Raw genomic sequence first — 12199 nt, 5'->3', positions numbered from 1 at the left:
AGATTTAATGCTCAGGTTTAGTTAGAACTTGAATATAAGGTTTATGGTTATATTTCTTGTAGTTTTTTGTCATCAAAATCAAGGATTAATGTTTTTGGTTTCCAGTCAAAAGCATGATATACACGGTTTTCATATTTTAGTGCAAGCCAATTATGTAGATTGTATTTTTATAATTTTGGTTGTTTAATCATGCATGCAAACTGGATGAGATTGAGTAGTCCAAAGCACAACAGAGAAGGTGAGGAACTGAGAACATTGATTATCCACTTTTTGGATGTGATTTTCAATACCATAGCCAGTTGCATGAGCGGCTTAGAAATTTAGAACAATAGTTTTATTTTCAAGTTTGTAATCATGGAGCACGGTCTTCGATACTTTTTTGCTACAGACTTGCTGGACAAGTGTTGTAACCCTTTTGGATATCAGTTTATTATGTAAATTTATAAATATGTTTTTGTTTGGGATATAGTACTTCTGGTACAATGAGTATTGTTTAAAGAAAAACAAAATCATCCGCTGTGAATATTACATACTATTGATGCATGCTAGATGCACCGCATCTTTAACTATCAAGAACAAGGTATATAACCTTGTGTTGCATGTGAGTCACATCTTCCCTCTCTCAGTCTCAGTCTACCTCACTTACTCACTCACTCTCTCTCTCTCTCTCTCTCTCTCACGCATTTAACCTTGAAAATAACTGAAGATGGAAATTTTGAATTGTGAATTATGTATCTTTATGACGTGGTCGAGTTCGTGTGAAGTGTTGGGATAATTTGCGTAGTTATGTGATGTGGTTGAGTGTCTTGTTATGACGCCCCTAGATTTCGCTTGGGATTTGGCAGACTCAAAAGCAGTGGGACATGCAATACAAAGTTATTTACCCCCATTCATGACATATGAGAATGCAATGCACCTAGCATGCATCTAGCAATATGCAATATTCGTAGCAGATAAATTTTTTCTTGAGTAATACTATGCATCAAATATGACATCCCAAAATAACATAAGCATACTTTATAATCATATAATAACAGACGTCCAAAGGTTAAAGTGCTTATCCAAAAGATAGGTAACCGCATGAGTACTAGAGACAACGCTCTTTAAGTACAATAATAAAATATCAAAACTACTAAGCTAGCATAATGAATAGCTCGCACAACTCTGATAAGATATCCATAATCCTATCTAAAAATAGGAGCATCGAAGTGATGTACTCCTTGTTGTCACGTCGTGGCCTACTCGACTTTGTCCAGGGGATCCTCTACTAATTCTCTAGGTCCTAACACATGATTTACCATTTGGAAGGATGGTAGTTTGGACTACCAAGTGAAATTTGATTACAAATTTCATCAAGTTAACAACTAACATAAACTATCAGTTTACAGTTACTTGCATGACAGTAAAACGACATGAATGTTAACGTGAACATGAATAAGCATGACATGACTTGGAAAATAGCATGACATGTGCTGACAAAACTTGGAAATTGACATGAAATGTAACTGACATAAACTAGACTTGAACGTGAATTGAACATGGTGCGAACTAAAACTGAATGTGAACTGAACATGAACTTAGAATCTTGTTCCATAATTAAATTTGTTCATTAAACGTGACATGTGGATGTTACATTGGTCCCTTTGAGCCCTGTGCCCCTGCTAATACTGCATCATATCACAGGAATTTGCACCAACTGTGAGTACATTAACATACGCATCACACCACAAGTATCTGTAACTGTCTTGCGTTTGTAATGTATGCATCACATAACAGGTATCTACACTTGCTTAAGTATGTGTAATATGAAGATGAACTATGGTTGAAATTATCGACATTGGTGCCTGACTCCGCTTCGATGATCAGTTACTTAGGCCCTATTCGAAACCTGTTGATGGTACTTTATCAACCCAGAGAACTTCACACTAGTTTAAATGCTCTAGCGTGAATAATGGAGTTCCACTAGGACAATGTCTCATCCTAGCACTTTCAGTCATGATAAACATAAAAGATTCAACTGACTTAAAAATACTATTTTTCGTGACAAACTTTATACATGCGACATGACGTGACGTGAAATGAAATGACAGATGATACAATATAACACGATGTGACATGTAAATAACATGGCATGTCATAACATAATGTGTATATAAGCATAAAAAACATAAATGATTATTTATTACCATCATACATACACAAGTATCTTGAAAGTAAGTTAGAGGCCAACTTACGATGACTGTAGTGTAACATACGTAAAACGATGTGAAAGAGCGTGGACTGAAATGAGATAATTCTAAGTGTTAGAATATCCCATCAAATACTAAACTTATTAGATTATGATAAAATTACCATTTTATCCCTCTACATGTAGAAAAATGACCATTTTGCTCCTAGATTAAGGGTTTCAGCCATGGAAGCTATCATGTGATGGGTGGTGTTGAGGTGACTGATTGACCTCCCATCAGCTACTATTTGGGCTGACAAGAGAAGCGAAAGTGCACCTAGGGCAGTGGAGGAAACTTTCTCAAGAAATCTTGCTTGGGTGGAACTTTTCGATGCGCCTAAATGGGCTGAAATCTATTTGGCCTCATTTAGGGTTTCAATAGGGCTTGGTTTGGGATTTTGGTTTCTAACAAGTCCAAATCCATCTTTTCTTGGTTCAATGAAATTACGAAGGTTTAAAATAACAAATTAGGATGTAATGACATGAATTTGAATGGTTAATAGCATATGAAAGTGATTTAATCAACTGATTAAACACTAATCTAAAACTGACTAACATTTAGCGTTTGGGAAACCATTAGGGTTTCAGCTTCCACCAAGATTTTGGGGTTTCACTTGGATCTCAAAGGTTTGGGGTTTCACTAGGATTGAATGAAACCTTCTCTGGTTTGCCACAAAAATAAATGGTTGGATGGAATAATATTTGGTTTAGGTGACATGAGTACAATGCTTAATTTTTCTTCACATTTACATCTCATGGTTCCTCTTAGTGTCGAGTGTTATATACTATTCACCAAGTATAGCAAAGATCTTGCCAAGTTGTTCAAATAAAACTTCTTTAGAGTGGTTTGGACAATCCACGTTATGATTTGAAAATTGACTGGATTAGGCACCATATGGCTCTATCACAGATGTTACTATTCACTCCGAAAAAGGCAAAAATAAACTTTGCACCATAAGCACCATAAAATTTCAAATAATCCTATGAACCTAATAGTGCAATTCGTTTAACAAATTTTGACTGCTAAGTGCCTCGATTAAATCAAAAAATATTTTCGAACAACTATCACCTGGAATATGAAAGTAGTATTATTGCGCCGTAAAATCTTAAATATTTATCTAATGGTGCAAACTGATTTCTCAATTCGTAAGACCTTTTCGGACTTTTCATGATGTTCATAAAGCGTTAACAAATTCATGCACTGAATTTCTGGCAGGCTGTTACATTTGTGAAGTGAAAGGATATTTATGTGGTTGTGATGTGGTCGAGAGCCCTGTGGATTGTTGGGATTATTTTTAGAATTCTGTGTTGTGGCCAAGAACCCAATGAAGTTTTTATTTTTTGTGATTTCCCTGTTCAACCTTTACTGACTATCGAAATATTTTTTTTTATTACATAAATAGTGTTGTATATCCCATCTTTTTATTACATCTGATATTACATTATGAATTGTTTTACCCTTGTTCACGTTGTTTTTCAATCACAAGGGAGTGTTGGTAATTTCCTCACTTTTGCTTTAGTTTCTAGCTTGTGAACGTGAGCTCAAAATTCCATCTCCTATGCTAAATTACAGCTTGTGAATACTTGTTGAAAAATTTTTTACGTATACTGTTTATTACCACTTATTTTTTGCTGCATTGCTCTTAATCATGTAATTATTTGCCGAATATTTATTATTGATATGTTTTATATTTTGTAATTGTTTGTTGGAATTCTTACATTTGACTGTGAATTATGCTTGTAAATTGGATTTGTACTATTGATTTTTTTTATTAAATGGATTTTATGTAGGGTGTGGTAGTATCACGACCCGAAACTGAGATGAGACATTATCTCGGGGTTACTTCTCCGGTCAATTGGGAGTGCTTAATACTAAGTGATTAGGCAAGATGGAGAGGAGAAAACCAACTTGGACGAAGCTATTGAGGATGAACTTGATTTTGACAAGAGGATTGAACTAATCATATTCTTGTTGAAAATTGTTTTACTACTAATGACAGAAGTTAAGGAAATGCTTTGATGACACTTTTTTTTTTTTTTTGGCAACTTTTGGAGTTTTGATAACATTATTATGATATTTTGAATTGTGGATGATGGGTATAAGTAGGAAACTTGAACAATTGTATAGTATTTTGGAAGTCATGTTTTATTTAGGATAAATAGTTATTTCGATACCAATGATTACTTAGTTACTTTCCGTTGCGATCTATTTATATTGTTAAAAACATTCTAGGTGCAGTGCATGTTAACTGTCATGAATGAGAGTATGTAATCCAGTATTGTATGTCCCAACGCTTTGATCACAGCTAAATCCTAATCGGGAGTTGGGGGCATCACATTTAGTCTGATTTTCCTGACATTGTTGAAATATGTGAGAAGTTGTGCGTCTAGATGATCAAACTCAATCAGTTGTGTTCACTATAACATAAATGAATTTTGTGACGCTTTGACAATTGTGATAGTCCCCAAACCGTCACCAAAAAGTATTTTCTGTGACGATTTTTGGAAACCGTCACTAAAGGTAGCCGAAAAATTACATTACGTTCGAACGTATGCATATTCACGTTCAAACGAGCCCTGGACATTCGAACATTTAGGCTATTTACGTGCTAACGTGGAAATTTTAAGTACAAAATGGGATAAAATTTTGTAAACAACATGATAAAAGTGAAAAATACTCAGTATGAGTCGTTTACAAATATATTAAATTCATCAGTTAATGTGTTGACGTTTTCGTTTAGGATATCTAACCGATCCCCAACCTCGGTGGCACTCTGTTGTACTGACGTGATCTATCGGTCAATGTGTGCAGTAATATCTGAGATTATCGCATCAACCAAAGCTGGGTGCGTATCGAACCAAGCAAGTCGCGCATTTCTCGTAGATGTACTCGTCGGTGACTGACTAGTAATCCCAATATGGGGAGCAACACTGGGCTCAGGCTGGGTTGGAGGAACAAGATCTGGTATAGGGCTAGGCTGATGTATAGCATACCCTCTTTCTTGTCCAATGCACTGACGGTGTGTAGTCATGTCAATGGGGTTGATTTGCTCTATCAGCCACTCCTCCGCTTGGGGTGGCACACTTTGGGCTAGTAATAACCGGGTAATAATGACTCCATATAAGAGGTTGTATGTGGAGACGACGCTCACCTCGTAATAGATCCTCTTAAAAATACGAAGTGGCAAGTCGATAGACTCTCCATGTGCTACTCGTATAAGGAATTGTGCGCGAGTTTGGCTAAATGTGACCTTATGTGCCCCAAGATCTACATTTGTTGCAACAATAAGATGCAACATGCGGAAAAATGGAGGAGCTGTAACTGGCTGAAAGAGTTCTTCTTATTGAGCTGCTCTTGGTCTCTCCCAATGAGAATGTAGAAATCTTCATCTCAGTCATCATCCTCCTCATCAGTACCTTCAACCTCCGACTGGTCAACTAGGCCAATAGATGATGCATAAGTACCTACATCTGCATCTACTCAGGATCCATCCCTAAGCTGAGCATCTCCTGTAGTCGATGTCTCAACTACGTGACAGATCCCCAGTAGCTCGAAGATGACATTCATCGAGACCTTGAACTGAACACCGCGTATAGTCACAGTGTAAGAGGATGCATCCTGAAATATGTAGCACATCCGCATATAAAACTCCCCAACCATTATGTGCAGATACTGGTCCAGTCTCTGGTAGTGAACACATCTTTGTGGCTCTTTTACTCCCATCTGAGTTCGTCAAACTCGTTGATCAGGACTTTTCGTTCGGCCATCACTGTTCTAGCCCCGATTCGAGCAATGTCCTGGTTTGTTCATTCCCTCCCTCATTTCCTAGTAATTAGAAGATTAGTCATATTCTGAAAGAAAGAAAAAATTTCTAAATATTAGTACTATAGATGCATATTATGTACTGTAATCTAAATTGTTTCGGAAACACGTTCGAACGTATGTTTTAGGCTTTACGTTTGCATGTTAATTTCCTATAGGATAAGCATTTTAACGTAAGATGAGTTACGTTCGAATGCGATGCTAGCAAACACACGTTTGAATTAAACCAAGTATATGTTCGAACGATATAAATAAAATAAATAGAAAATTATTACATTCGAATATACAAAACAATTACATTCAAACGAGAGCAAGGTCTTGAACGTATTTATTAAGATGCTTGAACGTAAATTAACTATTAGTTAGAATGTTTCTGACCTTTCTTGAAGCTGAAAGGTTTTACATTTGAACAAATGTGAAATAAATGTTTGAATGTACAACTAACGTTTGAACGTATGTGAAGCTTAAGAATATGAACGATTTGACGTTCACAAGTCCAGATTATCAGGTATTCTAGATTTATCCCTTATAACTTATTTACATCTATATTGGTTTCATATATTATATTTAACACTGTTAATTTCTCCTGCAGCACTTAAGTTCTATCAATGTATAAAATAGAATGGCTTTGACAATCCACTATCGCGCCGGTTCAAGGTTAGTCCAACATCTTGCCGATAAAATGGTAATTAATAACTTATTAAAATTCACTCATATTTATCATATTATTTTATTTAAGTACTAACATTATTTTTTAAAATTATTAATGTGGCTTTGTTAGAAACGTGATGATCCTGAAAACTTATCCCTCATTCATTTCTATGTTGTTACTCACACTGATGAACATAGTGAGTGGGTTGATCCTGTCGCTAAAGATAATTATGCAAGTGATGTTATTTTCTGTGAATAAATTATGCAACATGTGAAGTCATATTATGTTTGATTCGTCATTTCTTTTAATATGTTACTTATTGTATGTTTTCGTTGTAATTGCATGAAAAAATTATTGAGATCCAATCAGCCTCTGAGAAATCCTCTCCTAGTGACATGGACATATTCACACGAGTACTCAGGAGCAAGTCTGGTTTGATATGAGGTTTGAGATGTTGTTTCAAGTATGTCGGTTCATCCTCCACAACCTCGACTTCGGAAGTTAATAATCTTACTAAAGATTTAGATGCAGCACGCCAAGAAATTGAGCAGATGAAGTTGAGACAACAGGAGTTAGAGTCTCTCTTATCGTGACAGTCTGATTTAGAGACTTGTTTGCAGGAAAGACAAAGAGACCAAGAAGAGAGAATACGCATTGAAGTTCAAGAGCAAGTATTGAGAGAGATGCTGGTCCAGATGGAACGTGTTATACCACTTTAGCAGGATTGCGGTGGGCAATAAATGAAGAAGAAATGAATATATCATTATCAATATTAGAAACATTTATTTTCTATTTTTGCAACTCTATAAGATATTATTAGTTGTTATATTTATGGTGTAATATGATACAATTTTGTATACTTTTTAATTTTATGAAATTACTATCTCTAATCAGTATGTTTGAATGTAAAGAACAAATGTTCGAACATGACTTCATATTCGAACCAACGTTCGAACATAATACCACCGAATTCCAACAAAACGTTTCAACGCAAGTCATTCTGTTCGAACGTTTCCACGCACAAACAATCTAAACATTCAAATGATTAGAATAGATACGTTCAAACGACAACCCAACATCTAAAAGTTAAACATTCAAACGTCTTTGACGTTCGAACGTAAATATTCATCGTGTGAAACAAAAACAACGAACGCCTATTTTTTTACGTTTAAATGTTAATCGGTCGAGTTAACGTTCGATTGTCTATTTTTACGTGCGAATGTTACTTTCTATGATAGATTTTAATTGTCACAAAAAAAATCATGTTCGAACGTTACATCTCACGGAAGACTTCCAACCGTCTCAAAAATTTTTTTTAAGACGGTTAAATAGTAAACTGTCACAAAAAAAAGTTTTTGTGACGCCTTTTAGGTGACGGTCTCAAACCGTCACAAAAAAATATTTGTGATAGTTTACTTATTTTTTGTGACGGTTTCGTTCATCACAAAAGTCAAAATCTATGGTAGTGGTTCTATATTTTGCACTATTTTGTACGTAGGCCTTCCTTACGCTGCGATTTCTGTTAGAGTCTATATTATCTAGTCAATGCCATTTCATATATGGTTATTATTTTTTCAACTTTTTTTTTAAAAGACTTTTAATAAAATAAAGGCTTTTAGAGAAGGGAAAAAAAAAACAGTTGGTTTATTGCAAATCCAAGTACAACTCATAACCCGGGATGGTAGCCCGATTTACGGATTTTCGAAAAACGAATTAATCCAGGTGCTGGGCCAGGTCCTAACCCAAGTTAACCCGAGCAGAGATGTCTAGCCTGCATTACACACACGAGTCCGGGCCCGAGTATACCCAAATACCTTGATCCGGATGAAATAGTTCTACGCAGAAGAGCACCCAAACGATAGTACTTGCATTTCGGGCACATTTCCTTCCCTCTGCAGAATTCTCCCGGTAATTGTGTATGAATACATGCATTGGCCAGCCAAAACTTAACACTGCTAGTGCTACCTTCTAACGCGTACGTAAAGTACTAGCTAGTAGCCACCTTTTAATTGAAGTTGTGTACGTACAAACCTACTGTTATATCTCATCTTAGTTAAAGAGGTTTGCTTACTAGGAAGTTAGAAGTTTACCCCTATCAAAACTTTTAAAACCATGCAGCTTGTTTCTCATAAAGAAAAAGAAGCTGTACCACCTCACGTTATTGGAATGCCACAAAGAGAGAGCTTTCTGCCATGTCCATTGTGCATGCCACATCCACTCGGCAAAAGTGGAGCTTCTTTAGCCTAATGGCCCAATAATGAACAAAATGGAAAGCAAAAAGAAAAACAAAGAAACACCGACGGCCTCCTGATCCATTGATGCCATGCATGCACTTTCAAGTGAAATCATATAGACAAAGGACTCCAAAATCTCAACTGCTTAAAAAACTCAACCTTTATTGTCCGTACAATCATGACAGCAAAGTTAATATAATATATAATATCCATCCACCAAAGGGTGGTGGGGACGAAAAAGGAAAAGTAAGTGCAAAGAGATATGATTATTGCACAAAAAACTCAGATTCCAAATCTAAAACCCTAAAAAATACCATATAAAAAGCTGCAAATTAATTAAGAAAACTTTTAATTTAGATAGTGGAAGGTATCTCAATTGGTATTTGCTTCTTAGATTCTGAATCTCCTACAACTTTTAGTAGCTGTCATTTATAATGTTATGGGCCATTTGTCAAAGATTAAAATAGCTTGTCAATGAGTCACAAACCAATTAAAAAAATGCTAAACAAATTGATGGAATAGTTGGGAGTCATTTTCCACTCGAAGGGATAGACATGGGGCAGGGCAATAGCTAGCTAGAGCGCTAGCTTCAAATTAAATAAAGACACAAAGGACATGATGAAAGTTGAAGACTTTATAAGTGGATCATCATCATCATCATCCTTATCCTAATGTCTGCAGGTTAATTGATTACAGCTATGGTTTTCTTTAACATGAACGTGTATTAGAAAGTTAAAAAAATCTAATGAACCAGCTTTATTGTGGCTTTCACTTTGGCACAAAAGTTGGAGCAAAGATTCCACTGTCCCCATTCGTGAATGTGTGTGTGTGTGTGTATATATATATATATATATATATATATATATTTGTGTGTTTGTGTGTCTAGATATATATATATATATATATATATATATATATTTATATAATTTTATGGCCATATTGCATGCGTGCTTGGATATCATGTAAACATGTTGACCAAAAACTATTGATGAAAGATTTAAAAAAAAAAAAAAATTGATAGATTTAGGCTCCATTTAGATAGTAAGACAAAATAATATGGTTTTAGATGAAAGTTAAAAGTTGAATAAAATATTATTAGAATATTATTTTTCAATATTATTATTATTATTTTGAGATTTGAAAATGTTGAACTATTTATTATATTTTGTGAGAGAATTTGAAAAAATTAAAATGATAATATGATATGAAACCGTCTCTGTATCCAAACGGTGCCTTAATTTACAGCATGGATATTGTTGGAGAGCATGCACACATACTTTAATCCAGTATAATTTGAGAAATGATAGTTAGAGTCATGAGTGTGCAAGCACCGCGCAATCATTTTGAAAAAAGTAAACAAATACGTGATCCATGTGAAAAGAAAATTAATTTTTAAATAATAGATGTCATTTTTTTTCAAAGTGACTATATGATACTTGCGCATTTCATGACTGTATGTAGTATTACTGAATTAAAATTAAATTTATTAAAGGTGAAATAATATAACTAACTAATTAATTAGTTTGTAATTTTTATTTGAAGTTAATTAGTAATTAGCACCCTTTTGTTTTTGTTTTGTTTTATTAGCTCATGCGTCTATATATCTAACTATCGTCCATGCGTGTGACGTCTAATGGATAAGACGTGTTACCAACATTTTATGATCGGATAAGATTTTTACGCATGCATTCGTATTCTAAGAATTTAAACCAGACATTGTACGCTCAAGGTCTACTTTTTTTTTTTTTTTTTTTTTTTTTTTTTTAAGGACAATATTCTAATTTTATTAATAATTTTCACTTATGACAGATGAATACGCTCTGGTACCTTAATTTGGTCTGTTAGTAATGACCGATGGGTTAGTAGAGGTCTAACCCTAATCCAAATTAACCCTGTAGTACGTCCGTACATACCATGGTACAACCTCCACTCTGCACTTGATAACTACAAGATTCGAAGACATGCATGATTAGTTCCCGACCTAATATTGTATCCATCGGCCAATTCGAATGATTAAAGTTTATATAAGAGATCAATACCCTACATGAGTATACCAACATTTGATTATCTTATAACCAAGCTTTTCTAGCCATAGGATTTTTAGATTTGATACACTGCATGCATGTCAACATTTTGGCCCGGTTTGAATACAAGAGTGATATTAATTTATCTCATTTAATCATTACAACTTTTTTAAATTCTCTCACAAAATATAATAAATAATTCAAATTTTAAAATAAATAATATTAAAAAAATAATATTCTAACAATATTTTATTCAAATTACACCTTAATGAAATAATATATTCCTCACTTATATTAATATGCTCTTTATAATCGGCCAACAGGTATCAGCTTCTCTCTTCATAATAACAAAGGAGAGTTGGGATCGTAGATTTTAATTCTACAAAAGAGTCATCTTTTTGTAGGAAAAAAACATAGAAGTAATGGATTTAATTATTATTACGGACAAAATCATGGATTTAATCGTCACATATGAAGCGTATATGTTGTAGAGATATATACAAAGTGCTGGAGATGATAGAGATATACTAGAAGTAACCCTACATTAAAGGAGTCTTCTCCAATTTTTTTTTTTTTCCTACAAAAAGAGGTAAAGTCATGCATCTAATGATCATGAAGGGTGAAGTGGTGAATCTAATCATCAATGGTCATGTATATTGATGCGTACCTTGGTGCTGCACAAGGATACAAATTGCATGCTAGTGGAGATGTTCATGGAGATCATAATAAGAATCATGTATGTATTTAATATGTTACCATGATATATAGTTGTGATGTGTCTTAAATTCAAATGACAGTATGTGCATGCATTGTGCTGATCCTCAATGAAGTACTTTTTACTTCAAATAGTTTGAAGAATTGATCTCATTCTAAATTTAGCTAGTAAACCCTGTTAAAATGCTAACTTGATCATTGGTACGTGCTTATGTTAAAGCTGTGAGGTGACACTTTGGTGCATGTGTCAACTCATTAATTGTGTTTATAAAGCATTTTTAACGGTCTATTAAAGGAATTCGGGACTAAATATTCGATCATTTAAAAAATTCAATTGAAAAGCATATATATATATGAAGCAATTTAATATATATATATATATATATATATATATATTTATATTTATATATATATATACACACACATACACTCTCGTTACTTCAATGGACAATAACTATATATTAATTAGTTTGGAAAAATTCTACTCAACATTCTCACACCACACATCATATATAATTTGTTTTT

This window comes from Juglans microcarpa x Juglans regia, chromosome 4D (genome assembly GCF_004785595.1).
Source record: "Juglans microcarpa x Juglans regia isolate MS1-56 chromosome 4D, Jm3101_v1.0, whole genome shotgun sequence".
Lineage (NCBI taxonomy): Eukaryota > Viridiplantae > Streptophyta > Magnoliopsida > Fagales > Juglandaceae > Juglans > Juglans microcarpa x Juglans regia.
Note: the sequence above shows the minus strand (reverse complement) of the source record.